At 37.2% G+C, this 26,532-nt stretch overlaps 1 pseudogene; it reads right to left on the minus strand.

Annotated features, from left to right (window-relative positions):
* Positions 1 to 2,016: 2,016 nt before the first annotated feature.
* Positions 2,017 to 3,412, minus strand: Lpcat4-ps1 (lysophosphatidylcholine acyltransferase 4, pseudogene 1; annotated as a pseudogene).
* Between the last annotated feature and the right edge of the window lie 23,120 nt (positions 3,413 to 26,532).

Below are 26,532 nucleotides of genomic sequence, written 5' to 3' on the forward strand. Positions count from 1 at the left end.
TGTTGTGATAAACAACATAGCCAAAAGCAACTAGTGGAAGGAAGTGGCTTATGTAAGTTTGTAAGCTATAGTCTATCAATGAAAGAGGCCAAGTGAGGAGCTTGAAGCAGAGGCTATTGGTCACTGCCTTGCTTTCAGGGTGACATTAATCCATTTTGCTTAGGTGGCCCAGACCAATCTGCCAGGAGCACTCACAGTAGAGTGGCCCTCTTCCATCAATTAATACTCTAGAAAAGACTCCCAAAGACATGCTTGCAGACCAATCAAATGGAAGGAATTTTTCAGTTGATATTTTCTTTTTCCAGGTGTCTCTAATTTATGTCGAATTGACAAAAATAACTAGTGCGTATGCTAACCTAGATTTACACACACACACACACACACACACACACACACTCACACACACACACACACACACACACACACACACACACACACACACACACGGTAATATAGCTGCACCAGATTTTAGGACTTTTTTCATTATGATTAACAGTGATTTTGTGACTTGTTGTACTATGTGACCATGTGGTGCTTCTTGTCTTCCCACAAAATGATCAGCATGGTTTCGAGTTTCATTTTCTGAATTGTAGCCATTCTGTGATTGGGTTAAAGAGAATGTCAAAGTAATTTGGGTTCTCATTTTTCTGTTGTCTCAAGGAAAGGATTTTTTAAATATTTATCTTTCTCTTGGATAAACATTCACATAACTCGTGGACATTTAATTGGGTGATTATTTTTATTTATTTATTTTTTTGAGTTATGTAGAATGTCTAGATATTCATGGAAGACATTTTAGTAACTATTTTCTCTCATCCTGTACACGTTTATCTTACCTCAGCATCATAGCATTTCTCTTTTGATGTGAAGAAGTCTTTAAATTTCATATAATTCCATTTTCTTTGACTGGGGGGGGTAGTATGACTTGCTATTGTAGTTCACGAGTGGAAATCCTTATTTCTGTAACTTGAAATCTTTTAATCTTGTAGCTCATGGTTTTAGGTCTTCCAGTCAGGTCTTTGATATATTTTGAGCTGAGTGTTTACTGCATGAGAGAGATGAATCGGCATGTTTCATTTTTATTTGTTTACTTTTCTTCTACTTTAGATAAAGACTGTCCAGTGCTGCTTGTTAGAAAGTCTCTTCTCCAATGTATATTTTGGAATATTTATGGAAACATAGTTGTTTGTGTATGTGTACACATGACTTTCTTCCTGTGCTTTCTCCACATTCTATATTCTACATGTCTCTAATTCTACTGGTACTGTGAGTTTTTGTTATTAAGATTCTGATTTATTTTTAATGCAAAATGGTTGTAGTCATGCATCTAATGCTGCTCTTTAGGTCAAGCTTGCTTTGGCTACTCAGAAGGTTTCAATTCTTCTTGGTTGCTTTGCGATTCTTTTCTGTTTTTAGATCTGGAAAGCATGTCATTCATATTTTAATAGGATTACATAGAATATGCACATAATTCTTGGCAAAACAACCATATGTTCCCGATGTTCCCAATGGCAGTTGTGCTAATCCACAAACACAGGAGCCTTTTCCATCATGTATTTTTAGTTTGTTCTTCAATTTGTTGCTTCATTAATTTATAATTTCCTTAGCCTAAGTATTTCATACCTTGGTTTGGTTTATTCATAGTTATTTGACCTTACTTTGGAGCCATTGTAAATGTAATTTTTGCTGACTTCATTTTAGAAAAAAATATTATTGTCATTCAGGAATGCTACTAGGGACTACCAAGTGTTTGGTTGACTTTATGTCTTAGTACCTTCAGAAAGTCTTTTTTCCGAGTTTCAGTTATTAATAGAGATATATTTATAAACTAGCTTTTACAAAAAATCCTGCCAAACCAAAAAAGAATAAACAAACAAACAAAAAACCCAAAACTTAAAAAATAAACAATGATAGCCAAAAAATCAAAAAGGAGAAGGATGTAGTTAAGGCACTGTCCTTAGAGCAGGGCTGGGTTTGAGCAGAGCAAAGTGTGGGTGGCTGAGTTGTTCAGGCATCCTATTGCTTGGGGGCTTGTACAGTCCCATTGGCCTGGAGAGTGGAGTTGCTGGGCATGAGGGATTTGGTATCTAAGAGGTCTTTCTAGGCTTGTGTATTAATGTAAGTAGGTTCTGAGATGCTTTCCACACAGGGAGTCATAGAGGGAGGTCTGGAACTGACAGAGGGAGAGACCTTGGCAGCATCCATCTTGTCACAGCTCTACATGCCAAGTCAAGGCAGCATGGAAGGGTAAAGTCAGAAACAGGTACAGGATGGTGTTGAAGCAGGTGGCCATGTCCTCCTGTCTGCTCTTCAGCAAAGAACCCAAAGGCTAGGCAAGACAGTTCTTCTAGACTCCTTGCCCTCATCCAGGGATACTCAAGAAATGGCTGCATTTCATAAGTTTCCTAAACCTTTGGCCTCCTATTGGAAGTACCTGAAGGCACTAGCCACTGTAGAAGGAGCTGAGAGCTGTAACTGCTGGGCAAATGCCTCTCGGCAGATCATTCCATTTCAGCCTGGCTCTGACACCATGTACATACAGCCAGGGCACAGCCCAGACTTCTGTAGCATTTTTCTCAGTTCCCAAGGCTGGGACTCCAGTGTTACCTTCAGCTGGCCCACCAAGACCATCACTAGTATGCTCTCTACAAACTTACCCTTAGTGCTCAGGGCCTGTGGCATGACTCTCTGAATATTGTTAGTATAAAGGGTAGAAATCCTTACTCTCCTCTGGACTGGGTTGATGTACAAGGAGGAATTCTACTTCCATGATGCTTCAGGGACAAGAAGCTGTGAGCTAAAAGTTTGAGTCCTTCCATATCCAGCTGGTGGTATCAGATGAGGACAGTGTGCACAAGCATCCATTTCATGAAGACTCCTGGTTTGAACTGCAGCTAAACCTTCTTGTTGAAATAAGTGTCCTCAGAAAAAATAGTACCGTAGCACCCCTGTTTCCTGAGGTAACCTGCCTTTAGACCTCTTCAAACATTCTATGTTGTTGGTGTTCAGCAGCTGAGATATTCAGGGAAAGTAGGCTGACTTGGTTGAATCGAAGAATGGCCCTAATGACAACCCCAGAAAGATTCAAAGCTCAAGGCAAAACCTTGATTTTAGAGAAATTGGATCAAAGAAATTTGAGTGGGGCAGCAGCCAGTATAGGGGCTTCAAGGCGAGAGGTTCTCTGCCCCTAAATATGGATGCAGAGGAAGCCACACAGGGAAAAAATAGGTAGGTGGCTCAGACCAAGAACCCCATTGTTGCATACAGCCTTCGGCTATCCTGTAATTGGTTCCTGAAGCTGCCCCTCTGTGAGTCCTGCTACTTAGAGCCATGTGAAACACAAGAGGAGAAAGAGGAGGATAAATGCTGGAAACAATACCCACAGGAGGGACCCAGGACTTCCCTGACTCATGGTAGGAGAAGTTAGAGTGAGGACTGTCCAAACACCCCGGCCTAGGGCAGAGCAGCACTCTTTTAAAAAGTTTTTAATCTCTGAAAGAAGTAGGGTCATATGAACCTTTTAAACAGACATTTTTTTTAAAAAAAGCTATTCAACTAGGGAGTCTTTGGCTTTTGCCTGCCATGTCTGCATCTCCTGTATTTCCATTCTCTTTCTTCTCTATCACTTTAGCTAAAACCCTAAGTGTTGTACAGAATGTGACTGATATAAGCATTTAGCATTAAAAATAATAAAGTTAGAATATTCCAATAAGAAAAGCTATCATTTGTCTTTCTTTTTTATTTATTGTTGAGTATAGAAAGGTAAATGAGAGACGTTTACTTAGCTCTCTGTAATGAACTGTCATTATCAGGGTGGCTTTTGACTTCATTACCTGCAATGGGTTACATCCTCTGGCCTAGGTCAGAGTAAACAGGATGTGTTATTTCCTGTAGATTCAGAAGGCTGTCTGTCTATTCTCTCTAGGCTATCCTGTGACCATTGCCTTTGCATTTGTCAGAACTGTCTGCTGAAAAGGCCAAGGACTGTGTGAAATGTTTCCATGGCTGAATGGTCTTCATTCTCACACAAGTTCACCCTATATTTCACAGCACAGACAGGAGTCTCCAAAATCTACTGTATACCACGAGTCTCAGCAGGAAAACCTCCCCTCAGCAGAATTTCTTTCAGTAAAGATTGTTATATATTCTATACATATTATCTGAAGCAGGCCAATTGCCCACACACAACATGCTAACATTTGTCATTATCATTGATCTTTGTCTATCCGATAACAGATGCTCTTTTTTCACTCTTTCTGACATTCATCAAAGAAGCTACATTTCTTCATACATTGCTGGGAATCCAATTGTACCTCTTCTTTTCATCTCCTGTACTATTTGTATCCTTCAAGGAACTCTGCTTTAAGGCCAGTACAATTGTTGCATTTTTCTCTGTTTATTCATAAAAAATACTGACTAATTTTTTTTGCATCCTACTAATATGATTTATCTTTCAGTCTATTTCTCAGACTCATACAAATGTCCTACTATAAAATGTGACCCTCAACTGATGTCCTAGCCAGTGAATGAGTTACTATTCTAAAGAGAAGCACGTAAATCCCTCTCCTTCTAACAGATTATCATTATTGTGCATTTACAAAAGTAGTGTGTTTTTCAAATGCACAGAGAAGGTTAGACGCTCTCAAGCTTACTTATACAAATGATAAACAGACTGAGAAAGAAATTAGGGAAACCACTCCCTTCACAATAGCCATAGATAATATAAAATATCTTGGGGTAACTCTAAGGAAACAAGTGAAAGACCTTTATGATAAGAACGTCAAGCCTCTCAAGAAAGAAATTAAAGGAGATCTCAGAAAATGCAGAGATCTCCCATGCTCATGGATTTGCAGAGTTATCATAGTAAAAATGGCCATCCTACCATAGGGAATCTACAGATTCAACAAAACCCCATCAAAATCCCAACACGATTCTTCAAAGACAGGGAAAGAGCAATACTCAAATTCATCTGGAAAGCTAAAAAGCCCATAATATTGAAAACAATTCTTAACAATAAAAGAACTTCCCTGATTTCAAGATGTACTTAAGAGCAATAGTGCTAAAAACTTCATGATATTGGTACAGAGCCAGACAGGGTGATCAGTGAAATAGAATCGAAGACCCAGAAATAAAACCACACATTTACACACAACTGATCTTTGACAAAGAAGCCAAAAAAGCCAAAAAAAAAAAAAAAACAATGTAAAAAAGACAGCATCTTCAATAAATGGTGCTGGTGTAACTGGATGTCTGTATGTAGAAGGGTGGAAATAGACCCATATTTGTCACCATGCACAAAGCTGAAGTCCAAATGGATCTAGAACCTCAACATAAAATCAGATATACTGAATCTAATAGAAGGAAATGTGAGGAAGAGTCTTGAACTCATTGGCACAGGCAGAAATTTCTTAAACTGAACTCCAATGGTTCATGCTCTAAATCAAGAATTGATAAATGGGACCTCATAAAACTGGAAAGCTTCTGTAAGGTAAAGGACATAGTTGATAAGACAAATTGGCATACTACACATTGGGTAAAAAAAACTTCACTAACCCCCACATCCAACAGAGGGCTAATATCTAAAATATATAAGGAACTCAAGAAGCTTGCTACCAAAAAACCAAACAAACCAAAAAAAAAAAAAAAAAAAGAAAAAAAAAGTTCAGAATAGAACTAAACCGAGAAGTCACAAAAGAAGAATCTCGAATAGCTGAGAACCACCTAAAGAAATGTTCAGAGTCTTAGTAATCAGAGATATGCAAATCAAAATGACCCTGAGATTCCACCTTACACCAGTCAACATGGCTAAGATCAAAACTTTAGGTGACAACACATGTTGGCAAGGATGTGGAGAAAGAGGATCAGTCCTCCATTGCCTGTGGGATTGCACACTGGTACAACCACTATGAAAATCAATTTGGAGGTTCCTCAAAAATTAGAAATATACCTACCTAAATACCCAGAAATGCCACTCTTGGGAATATACCCCAAAGATGCCTCACCATGCTCCAGGGGCACATGTTCCACTATGTTCATAGCAACCTTATTTGTGATAGCCAGAAGCTGGAAACAACTCAGATGACCCATGACAGAAAAATGGATACGGAAAATGTGGTTCATTTATACAATGGAATACTTCTCAGCTATTAAGAGCAAGGTCATCCTGATTTTTGCAAGCAAGTTGATGGAACCAGAAAATGTCATCCTGAATGAGATAATTCAGACCCAAAAGGACACACAGAAAATGTTCTCACTAATAAGTGGATATTAGCAAAAAAAAAAGAAAGAAAGAAAGAAAGAAAGAAAGAAAGAAAGAAAACAGGAAAAGGACAGAATTCCCAAGATACAGTCCACAGAACTCAAAAAGGTCAATAAGCTTAATGGTCTAAGTGAGGATGCCTCAGTTCCACTTAGGAGGGAGAAGAAAGCAACCACAAGTGGGAGGGAGAGAGGGACAGGGAAAGGAAAGGTGATGGGGTAGTGGGAGAGGGAAACATGATCTGGTATTGGGTGGGAGAAAAAGACTGAAGCTCTGAGGGCCAGCAGAAAACCTCAGGAGGAAGGATGTTGGGAAGAACCTCTAGAATGTACCAGAGACCTGGGAAGTGAGAGACTCTCAGGACTTAAAGTGGGGACCTAGATGAAAGGCCCTACAGTGGGGAGAGGAAACTTACTGAATATACCTCCATCAGAAAGACAGGGCATCAAGTGAGGGATGGGTTTGCTATCCCGAAACCAATGTTCTGACCCATAGTTCTTCCTGCCTGAAAGAAATGCAGGGATAGAATGGAGAAGAGCCTGTGGAAAACAAAGTCCTGCAACAGTCCCAAAGTGGGTTCCAGCTCAAGGGAAGGCCCCAAACCCTGACACTATTACTGAAATTATGGGGTATTCACAAAAAGGGACCTATTATTACTTTTCTCCAAAAGACCCAACAAGCAGTTGAAAGAGTGAGATGCAGACATGTGTACCTAACCAATGAACAGAAGCTGCTGATCCCTCTGGTTGAATTAGGGAAAAACTGGAGGAAGCTAAGAAGTAGGGCAACCGTGTAGGAGGACCAGCAGTCTCAATTAACCTGTACCCCTGAGATCTTTTAGACTTTAGATCACCAACCAGGCAGCATACAGGAGCTTAGATGAGGTCTCCAACACATATAGAGCAGAGGACGTCTAGGTCTTGGTTCGGTCAGAGAAGATGCATCTATCACTCTAGAGACTGGAGGCCCCAGGAAGTCTGGAGGTCTGGTGGGGTGTGGACATCTTTGTGGAGATGGGAAGGGGGAGATAGTGTAGGGGGAGAGGGGAAGTGAGTGATGTGGAACCATTGGTGGTGGACAGGGAGGGGAATAAAATCTTGAGTGTAAAAACAAACAAATAAATAAAAATTTTAAAGCTTCTGATTTCTACCTATCAAAAGAATGATCCCAACAACAGTGAGCCTAAGAGCGTGTTGATTAGCTGTCTCCCATTGTCTAGAAATCTCTGTAATATCCATGATGTGTTCTTAAAGACTGTGGAAATTCTTTGATGATGCTATAATAGTAAGATGAACTTATATTCTAGGCTGCTTAGAAGAGACAAACAGCTACCCAAAATGAATCATGTCTCTCTAAAGTGAATAAAGAAAATATCTACTTTGCTTAATCTACAATCATTTATGATAAAGGACAGTATTCTTGGGGTTCAAAGTTAACTGCAAGAGATAACGAAGAATGTCTAGGTTTCATATTATATCTTCAAGTCTCCATGTTTTGGGTGACATTGATTGTAGGGGAACCCACAGATGTCAGTGCAGACCGAGATCTGTGAAGAGATGACAATGAGAACCTGGTTCTGACTAACTTTATCGTGTGTATGTGTGTGTGTGTGTGTGTGTGTGTGTGTGTGTGTGTGTGCGCGTGTGTGTGTGTGTGTGTATGTATTTTCCAATTAATTATCTGATGGTGTCATTGCATGATAGCTTGATCCTATAAGTAGTACAGGATTTCAGTAACATGACTAATATTAAAATTTCATTTGTTATAATAAGCAAGACCATTCCTATTAGTATTTAACTGTGATGAGAGCCCCAGAAAGAAAAATGGATAAAGAGTTATTTGATAAAGATAAATTTCATTTACAAAATACAATGCTATTTTTCTGGAGTTTCTACAGCCCCATGCAATGTTTGGGCCCATGCTCTGTAGCTAACTAGTTAGCCAGAGGCATTGTACATGCCTATAGTTTACTTTTAGCATAGATCTTGACATATCTGATGGCAGAGAATGCCCAAGACAGAGACAGCCATATTTTCAGATGTCAAGCTGATATCTACTCATTATTAGTTATGCATTAGAAGTTTGAAATACTGTATAACATTTGTATTTATGTTGTACAAATCAATGCTTATATTAGAGGCTCTCATGCACCTCTTTGAACTATTTTTTCTTGTCAGAGTCTGATCTTTTATCAGACCAAGGGAATGCATAAAACTAATGAACAAACAAAATCTTTTAGGTTAACAATAGTCATTAGTCTCAAAGTCTTAAACTTAAGGCATTTAAATAAAGATTTGACATGATTAAATTTTTTGTTTTGATGAGCTTTTTAAATATTCTTAGTTTTTCTCATTAATTAATGTAATTATTCACTTTACATCCTGATCGTAGCCACTCACTCCTCTCCTCTCCATCCCTCCCTCATATTCCCCATCCCCAAATCTTTTTCCCCTCCTCCTCTGTGAAGTGAAGGCTTACCCATGTGTACCAACCTGCCTTGGCACATTAAGTATCAGCAAAACTAGATGCATCCTCTTTCACTGAGGCTATACAAGGCACCACAGCTAGAGGGAAGAAGTCCAAAGGAAAATAACAGTGTCAGAGACAGCCCCCACTCTAATTGTTAGGTAATCCATGTGAAGACCAAACTGCACATCTGCTACATATAAGAAGTATGTATCCATCAATACATGCTCTTTGGCTGGCTTGTTAGTATTGTGAGCCCTCTACACTTCTATTCAAATTCATCCTGGGCCTGTTTAAATTGTATTTTAAACATTTTTTTGTTGTACGGGAATGTTAAATGAAGTTTTAGTAATAAAACCCAAGAATAAATTTCTTACTTTGCTAATGCTGTTTGTCAAGTGGATGAAGTTACAATCCCTGGTGTCATCACCCCACTGCTATACAGCTACTTGCCAGATTCCAGTAATAAAACTACCAGGATTCTGGAATCCTAGTTTATAGGACATAATTTTTTTTCTCTTTTCCTTCTGTCTAACATTTCTTCACGCAACAGCCAAGATTCATAGTGTGTTTACTCTGTTGTTCTTTTCTTCAAATTTTAATAAAATTGTCTTCAACCTTCCTTCTGAGACTGTTCAAGAATTCTTTTAACAAGACTAAGAACCCAAAAGGAGTATTTAGTTTCCCTAGCAATATCATGAGTAGAAAGATTGTCTGACAACCACAAGCCATTAAAGATCAAAGAGTGAAGGAAGTCTAAATCTTAGGTTTCTTAGAATCAGAAGGCAAGCTGAACCAGTCTAAAACATCTCATCTCTTCTGATTGAATGAAAACAATATCTTTTTGACTTATTCCTTCAATAAGTAGAGAAAATTATTCATTCACAGGATCAGACAGAGGGAAAATGTTACATCATTCTTCAGGTGAAGGCCTATGAAGTAACTGAATTACAAAAATACTAGCATCTAGTGAATAGAAGAAATAAAAATTTTAGAGAACCCAGGAGTGAAGTAGAAGTGATTCAGTGCTATTCCAAAGCCTGTTATGAACAGGGACATCCCTCCCTGCCTCTTGGTAGAAACTGTAGTTTGAATCAATGAATTTCCACATGAGAGGAGAAGCAGCAGAGATGGTAAAAAACACCATATATGGTAGAGCAGTTGACTGTGAAAGACACTGAACTCTGAGTCATTGCAACTGTGTATGTCTAAAAAAATAATTATTGTGTCTTATGAGAGAGGAATCTGACATTCTCAGGGAATTAATTTTGCATTTCAATCATCAATAAATCTTCGCTATCATGTCAATGATGTCAAAATGATCTCATGTCTCCCAATTCTCTGTCCAAATCTCATAAAATCAAAGGAATAGAGACTATTATGGAAAAGGGTGAAAAGGTCACAGAACTGCTAATCCCTGTCTTCCTGGACTTCTTGTCTTCAACCACCAGAGAAGGACGGGATAATACTAAGCACTGTGAGTGTGAGATGCAGGAAATGAGGGGAGAGGGCAAACTGTCAGTATGACATACAGAGAAGGAAGCGGATGTACTAAACAACCTAATGGGATGCAGTAGTATTTGTGCTAGAAAGCTTCATATGTTTGCAACATTTTTTTTCTATCAAAAGTGATCAGCTTGGCAAGGGCTTATGTTTCCTGAACATCCTTCTTCCTTTTTATGTTAATTGGCCAATCAGATCAAATTGTGAAATTCAACTCCCACCATTGAGATGCAACTGTCATCATATATGGCAGGAATAAAACAAAGAAGCCATCTTTACTAAATGTAAACACATTTAGCCTGGTTTAGGTTCTGGTGCAATGTTTTTGGAAAACTAAATTGCCTTGTTGAACTATATTTGTTTTGTTCTTTGTGTGTTTTATTCTTTATTTGCTTCTAACAAACAGAATACATGGCATGAATTTAATATGATGCTGAGAAGAGTAAGTCAGGAACACTGCTGAAGGAAAATGTAGAGAAATTCAGAGCCAATCCATATATGTCTAAACACCTTTCAAAAGTTTGGGAATTTTCATAGTACTTAGGGAGAGGCAACTGGCATAGAACTAGCTTTGTCTGTCAGAACTCTGTAAGAATGACTAGTTTTCACAATAGATCCACATATTCTATGTTTGAAAAGCTGTAAAGACTGATTCAAACCATTATTCTTTTTGACAAACTACTTGACACACATTGATATTTTCTGATTATTAGCTAAGTTGCAAAATGTTTTTGTTGTATGCTCAATACCAGTTATTTCTTTAATTTTTTGGAATATACAATAGTATAGGCAGGTTTTTCATTAAATAAATTTGATCAAAAATATTCCAAGAGAAAACCAAATTTGAACAGTATCTATTTTTCAATCCAGTCCTATGGAGGAATCTAGAAGGAAAACTTCAACACAAGGAGGGTACCTACACCAAAGAAAAGCCAAGATATTAATCACCTCACATCTTTCTTTCAGTGAGTTATTTATATTCTTCTTAAAGGACTCTATTATCTTCATGAGATAAAATTTTAGGTCAACATCTTGGTTTTCAGGGGAATTGGTATATCCAGGGCTTACTGTAGTGGGAAAATTGGGTTCTGATGGTGTCAGTATATTGGCTTCTTTTGTTTATGATCTTGCACATGCTTCTCACCATCTGGTCATATCTGGTCATCTCTGGCCTGTGTGCCTCTGTCTAGAGCCTGCCTCCTGCGTCCCTGGGTTGCTGCCCTGGCCTTCAGACTACGGGCTCTTCAGAAGAGCAGATGCACTGATCATCTACCCGGGAGGAAGTGCCAGTTTATGTTTCTTTTTTTAATTTTTATTTTTTATTGGATATGTTTTATTTACATTTCAAATGTTATTCCCTTTCACGGTTTTCTGGACATAAGACCCCTGTCCCATCCCCTCCCCCCTTCTTCTATAAAGGTGTTTCCCTCCCCATCCACCCCTCCATCCCCTACACTCCCCTACACCTGGGGTTCAATCTTGGCAGGACCAAGGGCTTCTCCTTCTGTTGGTGCCCAACAAGGCCTTCCTTTGCTACATATGCGTTTGGAGCCATGGGTCAGTCCATGTATACTCTTTGGGTAGTGGTTTAGTCTCTGAGAGCTCTGGTTGGTTGGCATTGTTGTTCTTATGGGGTTGCAAGCCCCTTCAGTTCTTTCAATGCTTTCTCTAATTCCTTCAACAGACGTCCTTATCTCAGTTCAGTGGTTTGCAGCTAGCATTCACTTCTGTATTTGACATGTGCTGGCTGTGTCTCTCAGGAGGCATCTATATCCGGTTCCTGTTAGCATGCCCTTCTTAGCTTCATCAATCTTATCTAGTCTTGGAGGCCATATATATATATGGGTCACATGTGGGGCAGGCTCTGAATGGCTGTTCCTTCAGTCTCTAATCTAAATTTTGCCTCCACATTCCCTCTTATGGATATTTTTGTTCTCCCTTTTAAGAAGGAGTGAAGCATCTGAAGTTTATGTTTCTTAATATCCTAATTTTCTATGCTTCTGTGTTCAATGATAATATAAGTGAATTAAAGGAAGCCTCTTGTATAGACATTTGTAGACTGTCAGTCAGAAATTGTTATTTCCATACTCCAAATCTATATCATGAAAGGCTTGTTACAAGTTTATATTAATGCAAAACAATTTTCACACTTTATGAAGATATAGGATATATTAATATGTCCTAGGTATGTTTTCAAAAGGAAAATAATTTCAAGAATTAAATATGATATTTACAATTGAAAACAGGGAAGGTTCCTCCATAGATTATGTATGAGTGATTATTTAATTTGTAAATTTATAGTTAAAAATATAAATAGTTTATTTGTTACTGAAAGTAACATTTGCAATGGATACAAACTGTCTTAGTTTGAGTTTCTATTGGTGCCAGGAAACAGCATGATCATGGCAATTTTTATGAAGAAAAACATTTAATTGAGGATGTAATCAATTTCTGAGGTTTAGTCCATTTGTATCATGGCATGAACCATAGCAGCATGCACACAGATATGCCAGGAGAGATCTGAGAGTTCTACATCCTGATCAGCAGGAGAGACAATGAGCCACTTAGTCTTTGCTTGAGCTTCTAAGATATCAAAGTAACATTCCTCCTCTAACAAGATCACATCTTCTCCAACAAGTTAATGCCTCCTGTATTGCCACTCTCTATGAGTCTATGGGGAGCATTTGTTTTCAAACTACCACACAAATGTTAAATATTTACTAAGCAAAATATCTCCCAAGATAAAATAAAATGAAATTCTTCCTTACAAAGAGAAGTGTTTTTAAAACTTTATAGAACATCTCAGTGTGAATGGGAAAAGCAGAAAAGTATAAGCAGCTGTTAGCCTTGGGGAATAATGGTAACCATTTCAAAGTCTTAGTGTTTTGTTGTTCTTGTTGTTTGTTTGTTTTTATTATATCTAAATTGGAGATGCAAAAACAAGGAGATTTATTTCTTGAAGATGCTTCAATTATTAGATGGTTCAAAAGGGTTTCCCAGTCATTCAGGCATTCTGGATACTATATCCTAGGACTTGTCACTGAGCAACTGGAATCAAATAATCTCATTGAAACAAGAAGGCAACCTAGTAATTACTCAAAGAGGCTTCAGTATAAGTCTGTCCACAATCTATATGCACATTTAAAACAATGCTTTGAAGGTGCTAGAAGTGTGGAAGTGTAAAATGTAGGCACTGAGCATGTCCCCTTAGAGGGGAGTCAGAAATGTCAATAGAGTGCTTATGAAGTTTCGAGTGATGTGCTAACACTCATGAATGTCATCTGTTCCAGTTCTTTTGTCTTCTCACATTCATACCATTATATTAATTATTTAAGCAAGAATTGTTGACCAACATTATGCCATTGAGCGAAAATCGCAGATGGATTGTAAGTGCAGGAGTATATTGAGATACGTAATGATGGTCAATATAAATCATCTTTGGTAATGAATGGAGGAACATAAGAAGTAAGAAATGCTAGCAACTGTGTGTTAGGACTGGCATGATGGTGGAGTCCTGGCATCACACAAGAGGCAGCTGTGTAGTGAAGAAAACCACACAGTATATACTCTGAAGGTATATTTCTGCAGGTGGATTTCAGCTCTGACCCAGGTATAGACAGAGCAACCAGACATCAACTTGTAGAAAAAGAAGCAGAAATAGAAATAATAGATACTTAAAAGCTAAGAGAAATTAGTGAGCTGGTTGGTATATAAAACTCCTCCAATAGAGCGTTCAATGGTAGCAGATGATAAATGTTTTTGTGTTGGCATCACAATTTTATATTAATGGATATTTAAGCATGAACGTCAACATCATTTCAAACTTTCCTACAGAGTAGTAAGTACAGCTTTGAGGGTAGGTATTATGCCAGGGTCCCATACTGTTAAATTGTCACTTACCAGATTTCACTTATAATTTATCAGCTGTGCAATAAAATTTCCTTTTGTTGTTCATTGTCCCTGGATGTATGATTAATATTATGGTTCCTGTGGCAGTCAACAATATACCAAAGCCAGTGTCTGGCTTCAGTAGAATTTTCTGAATTTTGTAGAATTCATACAAATAGTATGAATGTGAATCCATTCAGTGTGTCTCCCATACTGATTTACTCCATTCTGGAGTAGGATGGAAGAATTATAAGATCTGTTGAAAAACCCTGATTTTGAACCTTAAGGTAAGGGAGGATTTTATATTCTGGAAATGACGAACTATTCAATTACTTGGAGATTCCAAATACAAAAGCTAATCAATAATCAGAATGCTTATGCACCTGATGGATAACTAAATTTAAAAGTTCTGAGAAATAAAATTAATATGCTAAGGACATGATCATTTTGCCAAAATTTCAAACACTGATCTTTAGTCATTGATCTATAATCACGTAACTCTGAAAGCTCCTGGACCCTTCCTTGTTGGCTCTTTTCCTAAAAGTTATCATTTGATAAACAGGATTAAAACTGGCATGCCTAACCCCTCTGAAACCAAGACTGCACCCTCATGTGTGGCCTCTAAGGTTCATACTGCAGGGCCATGAATCCATCACACAATATCAAGCCTTCAGTGTTCTCCATGACCACTCTTGGCTTCAGAAGAAGTACCATGAGGAGAACTCTTAACATGACCATGTTCCACTGTCTAGTTGATATGCTGCCCAAGTTACTTTGAACCATAGTTTCTGTTTGCTGGCTCCAAGGGAAACACAAACAACAACAAAAACAAAAACAAACAAACAAACATTCACACACACAGACACACACACACACACACAAACACACACGCACACACACACACACACATGTCTCAGTAGACTTCTTCTGATGGCATTAACTTTTTTTGTAAATAACAGCCAATTATTCAACCTCATCTCATCCACTACCATTATCCCAGTGTGGCATGTGTCAGAGTCACTTGAGAAGAGAGGACTTCAGTTGCGTAAGTGTTTTCCTCAGTCTGAAATGTAAGCAAGCCAGTGAGGGCAATTTCCTGATTAAAGATAGATGTGAGTACCCAGCCCATTTTAGGTGGTGCCATCCTAGGGCAGGTGACACTAAGTGGTATAAGAAAGTGTCCTGAGTAAGCCATGGAAAGCAAGGTACTAAATAGTATTTCTCCTTGCCCTCTGCTTCCATTTCAACCTCCATTTTCTGCTTGATTTTTGGTCCTGACTTATCTCGGTGATGAATGGTGATGTGAAACTCTAAGCCAAACACACTTTGCTCCACAATTGGTATGGGTCAGTAATTTTATCATAGCAATAGAAACCTAGCCCAGATACCCAGTGAAACACTAATATTTCACTCTGAAATTCAGACTCCGAATCTAAAATATTACATGGAGAGCCCTGAGAGAGTCTTCGCTTTCCTCTGAAGCTTCACAAGCCAGTCCTCCATCATCTACACTTTTACCAATATTATCACCACCCAAGGGCCCATAAAATAGCAACATTCTATGCTCTGAGAACTAAATGAGTTTCCAGACCAAAGATTTCAAAAACTTTCATAATCCTTTCCCCACAACACATGGTAAGCTTCACCTCAGTGGAATTCGGCTTCTGCTCTGCCAGTTTTGGTTCTAGTTTGTTCTTGATGGTATTCTGGAACATCCTGCCCAAAGGCAACTAGGGGAGGAAATGGGTTAGTTCAGCTTATCCTTTAAATTCTCAGTCTGGCATTGAAAAAAATATCAGGGTAAGAACTGAAGCAGGGTCAGAGGCAGGAATCACACAGGCTTGCTGAGTGGTTTCTTCTCAGCTTGTTTTCTCTTTGCTTCCCATGACCAGCTTTGTGTGAGTAGTGCTGCCTACAGTGGGATGCACCATCCTACATCAATTAATAATTATGAAAATTCACAGAGACTTCCCCACAGGCCAGTCTGATACATGCCACTCTTCAGTTGCATTTCCTCTTCCTATATGACGTTAATCTGCGTTAAGTTGGCAAAAAAAAAAAGTAAGTAACTAGCACAAATAAAATTGTCAAAGTTCCAGATTGTTTGAAAAGATTCATGGATATTATTAATATGGCTCAAATGACAGGGGAATGGTAAAATTATATGTATGTGTATATATATATATATATATTATGTACCAAACATAATTTTTATTATGCCATAAAGGAATTGTTTTTAAAAATTAATTTTTAGAATTTGGATATACCTAAAGAAAAATAATTTTATTTATGATTTTTGTTTGAGAATTTAATTTCTGCTTACTCTATTTAGGTCATTTGCATACCTCCCTCTCACCTCTCTACCTCCAGCTATGTTTCCATTTCTGTTACATTCATGACTTTGTTTTCTATAATTATCATTGTTATAGGTACGTAGATATTTCTAAAACTTATTGAGTTTGATTGTTGTGGTTCTTATGTACATGCATTTAGGGTTGTGCACTTGGGATTGGAGAAACTATCAGGGATTCCTTCAAAGCAATGACTGACTTTAATTTTTTCAGCAGCTACTGATTGCCTATCATTCTTCAACTGTAGCAGGGCCTTCTAAAATTTCCTCTGTCCTATTTGAGTTATTAATTCCCTTTAACATACAAACCTAGCCTCAATGTCCACCACTCTGTTCAATCACTTTAATTAACTCATTGCTGATTTTGTTTATTGTATTATCTACAGGGCCCCAAGTGAAGAATGCTAATAGAATGTTAACTAAATTACAGAAAAACCAAATCTCTCCCCCATACAGGCTTTTCAGTGCCTTATGTCACCAAAGGAAAACAAAGTGCTAATGGGTCCAGCTGCGTATGTAGCAGAGGATGGCCTTGTTGGGAGAAGCCCTTGGTCATGCCAAGGCTGTACCCCCCCAGTGCAGGGGAATGCTGGGTGGGGCAGGAATGAAGGGTGGTTGGGGAGGGGGAACACCCTTATAGAAGACGGGGAGAGAGAAGAGATAGGGGCCTTATGTCTGGGAAACTGGGAAAGGGAATAACATTAGAAATGTAAATAAAAAATATCAACAACATGAAGTTGGAAAGGGGATATGGAAGAGGTCCTGAAAGTATGAAAAACATGATCAAACACATTGTATACACACATGAAATTACCAAAGAAAGTATATTAAAATAAGTTTGTCAAAAAAATAAAAATCAAGGCATCTTAGCAAATATTTGACTTCCATGTTCTCTTACTCCACATATTAGTATCTATGCTTTCTTCTATTAATGAAGGTGCATTGTTTGGAATTTGAATCCTGAGACTTTCTCTTTTGTACTACATCTGATCCCAACCATTCAAGTGAAGACCCTCTATGGAAATGAGCCAGAAGTCAATGAGTACATCTACAAAGTCCACAATCTTGTAGCCTTAAAATTAATCTTTCTAGATACAGTGACAGCTTCCTCAAGCAGCACATCCATGCATCTATGAGAAAACTGCCTTGTGGATTAGTTTTGCCGCCCTTGAGCACTAAGACCACGTTCTCCCACAGGAGCAGGTTGGACACCAGCACCAGGCATGCTGTTTCTGCGATGGGAGAGAAGCTAGTACACTATCTTCTCTGAGGTTATTACAGAGTCACCTTGTCTGTGGAAGCCTTGTCTGTTCATAGTGCCCTTTTTTGTACACACTGGTGTTTTACTGATGGAAAGTAGTAAACATCTTCCACTGTGCCAATTTAACTAATTAATTATATTTGCACAGATTCAGATTTTGAAATGAGAGTGACTTCCTGTGTCTTTCATTTAACTCACAGAAGTGCTTCTGAACCCTCCTAACATTTGGATCCTAGGTTTAAACAGAATAAATATTTTAATGTCTTGAGGGGTATTTCTGATTTTCAGTAATACTGGATTCATGAGTAATTAGACTAATGTCATAAGAAGAGCAGAACTCAGGCATTTGTTCTTATTTAATCTTATTTCCTGATGAAAATAAACATATAACTTCTAATTTCTTGAAACTGAAGATGAAGATGACGTCATCATAAAACACAATGTCACAGCCTGGGAGTACTAACTTGGCCCTCTAATATTATCCATTTCATCCTGTGGCAGAATATTTAGTTTTTTTAAAACCACTTTTAAGCCATTTAATGTGTAGAATGGCTTAGACATTTTATGGCCATAAAGCTATTATGATAAAATGGACTACAAAGCTTATGTGAGTTTCATAATTTTAATTTTTCACTCAAGGAGACAAACCACTCACAGTGGGAACTGTGCTAATTACCTGAGGTTCTCTGGTATCACATATAAAGAACAACACCTTGTTCTGGATGCCAGTATAACACTGGTCCAAGTGGCTTGATTTTATTTTATTTTATTTCTCTGCTCTGTACAACACATACTTAGGATATTTATTTTTTAATAATGATCACTATCGGTATAGAATAAATTTATTTTCACAAATGGATACAATTTTCAGTCTCAAGGGGATGAATGAACCAGCGTGTATATGCCAAAAGGAAAAATTATTTAATTTTAGTGACACTAGTTTGGAATTTTTTTATTCCAAAGAAACTTTGATAAATGCAATTGGAGATGTAGCACACAAAATTAAAGAACTAGAAATATTTATTCATAGAAACATTCAAAATAAGGAAAATATAAAATATAAAATATAAAAACCGGTATAGTTTACCATATATTAAATTTAATTAAAATATGATTATTTTAAAACATGTCTTTTAGGATGTATTTTATGTGTGATATTTATGTTTAAAATGTATATATGTTCCATCTATTTATCATCTGAAGGATTTTCATGTCCATGAGGACAATGTGACAAATCATTCATCAAATTAATTTATAGTTCTTACTAATTCGCTTTACTTGGAAATACTATCAAGCACGTAAAGGCATCCCAGTACCTGTTTGTGGAGGTATGTACTAAGCTTTCCTTTCAATGTACATTTCAACTCCTCTTTTAGATACTTTTATATTGCTGTGCAAAGATGCCATGGCCAAGGTACCTTATAAAAGAAAGCATTTAATTGGTGGCTTACTTACAGTTACAGGCGGTGAGTCCATGGCCATTATATGAGAGAATGTGGCCGGAGGCATGCATGGTGCTGGGATAGTAGGTGAGAGATTATATCTTGCTTCACAGCTTGGAATCAAAAAGAAAAATTGTTCCAGATGTTTGTTTTGAAATATCAAAGCCCACCTCTAGTGACACACATCCTTCAGCAAAGCCATACTACCTAATCCTTTCCAAAACAGTTCACCAACGTGGGCCACACATTCAAATATATGAGCATATGAGGCCATTCTTAGAATCACCATACTCCCTTTCAGGTAGTAAGCCAAGACTGTAGCACAATGAATATCATGTCCACTGAGTACCTTTGTCACCTCATCTCTAAGTCAGAGAACCTAAACTTCGACATTTACTTCTACATTTATAACTGTCTTTATTCCACCCTATACTATCCATTCCCACTCTATATCTCTGCCCCCTTTTTTCTAGGCAGAAACAGAATATTCATGCTGCTAATCCCTGTAACTTATCTCAAACACTCACTCAACATTACAGAGATGAATGTTTCATACCAAGAAACACTGCAGTGACCCAACTCTAAATACCTAGCACCCATCAGAAACAAAATGGCACAGCCAGAAGAAAAAGTGACCACTCAAAATTAGTACTCCTGCTGGGTGGTAAAATATTTCAATCCCAGGTTTGTTGAGTATAGGTTTTTTAGTAGGATATGATAATTTTTGAATTTCCTCATTTTCTGCTGCTGTCTCTGCATTTTCATTTCTGATTTTGCTAATTTGTATGAAGGTTCTGTGCTGTCTGATTAGTCCGGCTAAGGGTTTATCTATTTTGTTGATTTTCCCAAAGAACCAGCTCCTGGCTTTGTTGATTCTTTATATAGTTTTAAGCCTGATATGGATATTTCCTGATAGGCTCTGCCAGAGCCTCACAAATACAACAGCCTTATTTATTATAGCTAGAAGCTGGAAAGAACCCAGATGTCCTTCAACGGAGTGCTGGAAATAGAAAATGTGGTACATTTACATAACTGAGTACAACTCAGCTATTAAAAACAATGACTTCATGAAATTCTTAAGAAAAGGATGGAGCTAGAATGTATCATCCTGATGGAGGTAATCCATTCACAAAAGAACATACATGATATGTACTCACTAATAAGTGGATATTAGGTCAAAAGATAGAAATAACCAACAAAAAATTTACAGACCACCTGAAGCTCAAGTCAAAAGTGTGAATGCTTCAGTACTTCTTAGAACGGGGAACAAAATACAGGAGAAAACATAGTGACAAAGTGTTGAGCAGAGACTGAAGGAAAGGTCATCCAGAGACTGCCACATATGGAGACCCATCCCACATGCAATCACCAAACCCAGTCACTATTGGGGAGCCAAGAGGTGCATGCTGACAGGATCCTGATATAGCTGTCTCCTGAGAGGCTCTGCCAGAGCCTGACAAATACAGAAGAGGATGCTGGCAGTCAACTATTAGACTGAGAACAGGGTCCCCAATGGAGGAGTTAGAGAAAGGAGTGAAGTAACTGAGGAGGTTTGCAACTCCATTGGAAGGACACCAATATCAATGGAGCAGACACCCTAGAGCTCCAAGGGACTAAACTATCAAGCAAAGAGTACACGTGGAATGATCCATGGATCCAGCCACATATGTAGCAGAGGATGGGCCTTGTCAGACATCAATGGGAAGAGAGGCCCTTGGTCCTGGGAAGTCTTGATTCCTCAGTGAAGGAGAACGCCAGGGCAAGGAGGAAGGAGGGAGTGGGTGGGTGGGTGAGAACCCTCATGGAGGCGGGGTTGGGGAGTTTCCAGAGGGGAAACTGGGAAAGGGGATAATGTTTGAAATATAAATAAAAATATCCAATAAAATAAAAGAAAAAATATTTCAGTCCCAACAAATGTTACCATCAAACCATCCAATTTCAAGAAAAAATATTATATTAAAACTCCAGCTTGACCACAACATTGTGTGATAGTGGATGATTTCAGTGCTCCATTCTCACCAATAAATAGATCTTAGAAAACTTCAATTCGGAAACTCTGAAGTTCAAAGACATGATAGATACAGTGTACCTAAGAGAACATCCCAGCCAAGCACTAAAGAATATATGTTCTTCTTCGAAGCCTATAGAACGTTACCCAAAACAGACGACATATTAGAACACAAAACAACTCATAGAATGTATAGGTCAATTGAAATCACGTCCTACATTCTCTGACAAGCATGGAATAAGGCTGGATAGAAAAAAAATAGAAATGACAAAAAATTAAACAAACTCATGTGAGCTACACAATATAGTACCACACCAAAATTTGATGACAGAAAAAGAAGAAAATTTAAAACTTTTAGATTGAATGAAAATGAAAATGTGACATATAAAATCTTTAAAACATAATGAAATATAACCAGAAAAGGAGTGCTATCAGCACTCTGTAGCTATATAAAAAGTCAAAAAAGAATTTCGATTAACTTAATAACTTAATGATGTACCCCAAGACTTGAGAAAACCAAGAACAACCAACCTCAGCAAAAAGTAGATACAGGGTTGGAAAAGATGCCAAACAATTTAAGAGCGGTTGCTTCTCTTGCAGGGGTCATAGTTCAGCTTCCAGCATCTACATGGCAGATTACAATCATCCATAACTCTAGTTCTAGAGGGTGTGGTGCCCTATCATGGGAAGGGTACCTTCCATGTGGGCACCTTTGTGGGAAGAATGTCTATACATGAAAGTTAGTCCTAAAACATACCTAAAAGTAAAGCAAATACACCTTTGAAAAGTTAGAAATGTAAATATAATCAAGTTTACGGCTAAAATAAATGAAATAAAAATAAAAATAATGAGATAATAATCAGTTTTTTGAGAAGTTTAATAACATTGACAAACAAACCACTAGTAAATTTGACCAAAATCATTGGTGAGATTCCAAATTAATAAAATTAGAGATAAATGGGAGATAATAAAGCAAGCATTAACGTCATTCAGAGAATCATAAACACATATTTTGATGTTATAGCTCAGTAAATCAACACTAGAAGAACACAGCCCACAAAATCAGTGTGTCAGGGTTCATAGTGGCTCACAGAGACTGAAGTGACAATCACAGAGCCTGTATGGGTCTTCTCTAGGTCCTCTCCATATATGTTGTGGTTATTATTTTGTGTTTTTATGGACTTCTAACTGGAATCTGGGCACCTTTGATGCTTTTGCCTCTTCTTGGGATCCTTTTTCTCCTTCTGTGTTTCCTTGCCATGCCTTGATGTGAATGTTTGTACCTAGTCTGCTTGTTACTTGTTATGACATGTTTGGTTGTTATCCCTTGAAAGCCTGCTTTTATCTGAAGATAGAGGGAGGAGCAGAGGACCTTGAGGAGAGTGGAGTAGGTGCTGGGAGAATTGGAGGGTGGGGAAACTAAGGTTGGAATGTACTGAAAACAAAACAAAAACAAACACAGAAAATAAAAATAAAAAACTCAACAAGCATAGATAAATTTCTACATATATACAACTTATTAAATCTGAATTGAGATGAAGTTAACAATTTAAAGATTAACATCAAGTGAGAAAGAAACTGTAATTAAAATTGCCTCGACTATAAAAATGTCCCAAATCTCAAAGGTCAGGTCAGAATTCTCCTAGACCTTCAATGAACTAATATCGCTATCATTTACCAGATTGCAATGTAAAAATGGAAGAAAAAAATCCATGTCCTTCTTATAAAGTCATTATTATTTTGATACCAAAAACAAGACCAACTAAAAAGAAATTTTAATCTGGTATCTTTCATGAACTTTCATGAACTTCTCAATACAATATTTGTAATGGAATTCAAAATTTTCCACAATGATCAAATTAGCTTCAGCTCAGAGATGCAAGGATGATTCAACATACATAAAATGCACACAAATGGATCAAATAGCAGAAAGTACATCATTATCTTATTAGATGCAGGAAATTCCTTTGACAAAATCTCTGGTGTATTCATGATAAATATTCTGAAAAAATAAAGATATGGGGAGCAGATCTCAACATGGTAAAGAGAATATACATTAATCATCATATTAAATGGTGAAACATTCACAGCTCTGCCAAAAATATGAAAATAATAGAAAGATGTTCAATCTTTTCCCTCCTATCAAAATAGTACTGGAAGTCTTAGCTAGAGCAATAAGTGAAGGATGCTAAGGGAATATAAATTGGAAAGGAAGAAGTCAAAGAAACTTATGGAGATGATATAATTATCCCTATAAAAGACACTAAGTACTTTACCAGAAATATCCTAGAACTTACAAAGACATTCAGCATTGTAGTGAGATACTAAAGTAACATTGATCTTTGCAGCCTTTCTATATAACAAATGGAAAATAAACCGAGAAAAGAAATCAAGAAAACACCACCACCACCAATTTCCTCAAACTGAAAATTAAAGAAAATGTCTTGGAATAAAACTAAAAAGAAATGAAAGCATTGTACAATGAAAATATTAAAACATCAAAAAGAAACCGAGCCGAACACCAGAAGACGGAAAACCTCCAATGCTCATGGATTGGCAGGATTAGTAGTGTGAAAATGGACATCCTACAAAAAACAATCTACCAATTCAATGTAATCTTCACCAGAATTCTGATAGAATTCTTTACAGAAATAGAAAATTATTAATTTTCACTTAAAAATTCAAAAGACAAGGAAGAGTCAAAACAAGTCCTGGGCAACAGCAAAAACAAAACAAAACAAAAACCAACAAACAAACAAACAGAAAATCTACTGGAGGCATCCTCATCCTATATTCAAAGTTATACTATGGAGCTATAGTAACAAAAACTATGGTAATAGCATAAACACAACAACATTGCTCAATGGAGCAGACGTAAAGGCTCAGATATAAATCTACACCCTGACAGCCACATGAGTTCTGTCACAGAAACGAAAAACAAGACAAGACAAAACAAAAGAAAACAAAACAAAAAACCATGGAGATTGAGACCTTATTTCCATTACTCCCCCTGCAGAAAACTCAGCTCCAAATACATCAAGACCTATATCATAAGACCTAGTACCCTGAATCTCGTGGGGGAGAAAATAGGAATTATGTTTGAATGTAGTTTATAGTAAAATGCTTTCTGAACAGAGCTCTAATACTGTAGCCATTCAAACCAACAATTAACAGTGGGGACCTCATGAACCCTAAAACAATCCTCATGGCAAAGGGCACTAACATTACAGTGAAGGGCCAGCATACAGAAGTGGAACAATGTCTACCAGTCATATATCTGACAGACTCTATAATACAGAGGATTCATATCTAGAATTACAAAGAACATCAAATTCAAACATTAAGGAATAATACAACCCAGTTGAAAATAGGTCTTGGATCTAAACAAGGTTATCAAAAATGAATATACAAATGTCTCAGAAATATTAATATAAACACATTTAACATTCTTGTCTATCCTGGGAGGGAAAATTGAAACTACTGAGAGGTTTATCTTATCCCAGGAAGAATGGGTATGATTTCAAATTTTATAAGTGCTGGCATTGATATGGAGAAATGGGAAGAGTTACTCAGTGAGAATGCAAACTGATGAGACCGCTACAAAAATCAGTGTGGAGCTTCCTGAAAGAACTGAAAGCATTGTATAGCACATGGGCACTAATCATATCAGTCTCAGGCACACCTTCAAGGGACTTCTTCCTCTATCACAGCAATGCCTTATCATATATGTTCATTGTTGTTATACTCACAAGAGTCAGGGAATAGAAGCAGCCTACACTTCCGTCAGCAAATGGATGAAAGTAGCTGCATTTTCACAATGAACTTTACTCAGCTGTTAAGTTAATGGACATTTGAATTTCACAGATAAGTGAATGGAGGTAGAATATACTAAGGCACACACACACACACACACACACACACACACACAGAGAGAGAGAGAGAGAGAGAGAGAGAGAGAGAGAGAGAAGCCTGTGCTTTCTCTTACTTGCAGATGTTAACATTGGATCTTCAAATATGTGTATTTCATTAGAAAAACACACAGAGCTCAGAAAATTACTAAGGCAACATGGGAAGAGACTTTCAGGGGAAGGAAAAAAGAATTCTCTGGTATTCTGGTATAAAGAGTTAAAATGGAATTATGACCAGGAAGGGTTAAATTGGAGTATGGGAGGGCAGCATATAGCAGAAAATACTGTAAGGGATAAATACCACCAAAGACTTTTTGAAAAAATCATGTCAAATGCTATCGCAGAAGACACACACACACACACACACACACACACACACACACACACACACACACACACACACGACTCACACAAGGATTAACAATACCCATTAGACTACAATGAGACAAGAATGTCCCTACTAGTTTCTACAATGGAAAAAGGAACAAGCATAGTACTTAGAATGGTATACTTCTATTGGAGATTTTAACTAGTGAGGCCCTAAGTCCCCAAACATTACAGATTGCTGCCAATGACTTTTGTGACACTTCAAAAGTTGATGGTAAGATCCCATTTCTGAAATCATCACATACTTGAGTAATAGAATATGAAGACATTAAGATGGTACCAAACGAGAAGCATCATCATTGTGGGTTGCTTTCACAGTATAGAAAGATGCAATGCTCATACCAGAGGAGAGAATTAATCATCATTCTGACACAGCCATGATTCCCTGCAAACTACAGTAATTATTAGCTTGGCAAGAAATGAGCTCTGGTGCTATAGAGGCATAAATGTCATAGGAGCAACCAATCACTTCTGATTGGTTTTAATGACAGCTTTACAATATGAAACATATTCTTATCACCTCTGTCTATATATCTATATATCACTATTGTTTCTCTCTCTCTCTATATATATATATGATATCTCTATCTATCTATCTATCTATCTACCTATTTATATATTTATCATCTATCTGTATCATAAATCCTAGAAGAGAATTACTACTGTAAATCTGCAAAATGAACATAGTCTAAATTAACTCTAAATGACTTTAGCATTATTCTCAGTAATTCATGTATCTATAATCCCTCATTATAGAAGGCTCTATTAGTCATTAGGAAAGACTCACCAATGTTTAATAGAATGACAATGCAAAATTAATCAGCTCTGAATCAAATATATGATCATATATATCATCTTAAAATATATATTTATTTTAAAATATATAATTTAAAATATTTATAATATTTAATATATATTACATAACAGTATGAAAAACTGTAAAGAGGTGATAAAGAAACACTGTCTTCTATACATTGGAGAATATTTACACATATGAACTCACAGCAATTTTGAGAGCATGCGTATTCAAGACTTGTTCAGGCCCAAGTTATTGAATCTA

Source organism: Rattus norvegicus, chromosome 17 (genome assembly GCF_036323735.1).
Source record: "Rattus norvegicus strain BN/NHsdMcwi chromosome 17, GRCr8, whole genome shotgun sequence".
NCBI classification, from domain to species: Eukaryota; Metazoa; Chordata; class Mammalia; order Rodentia; family Muridae; genus Rattus; species Rattus norvegicus.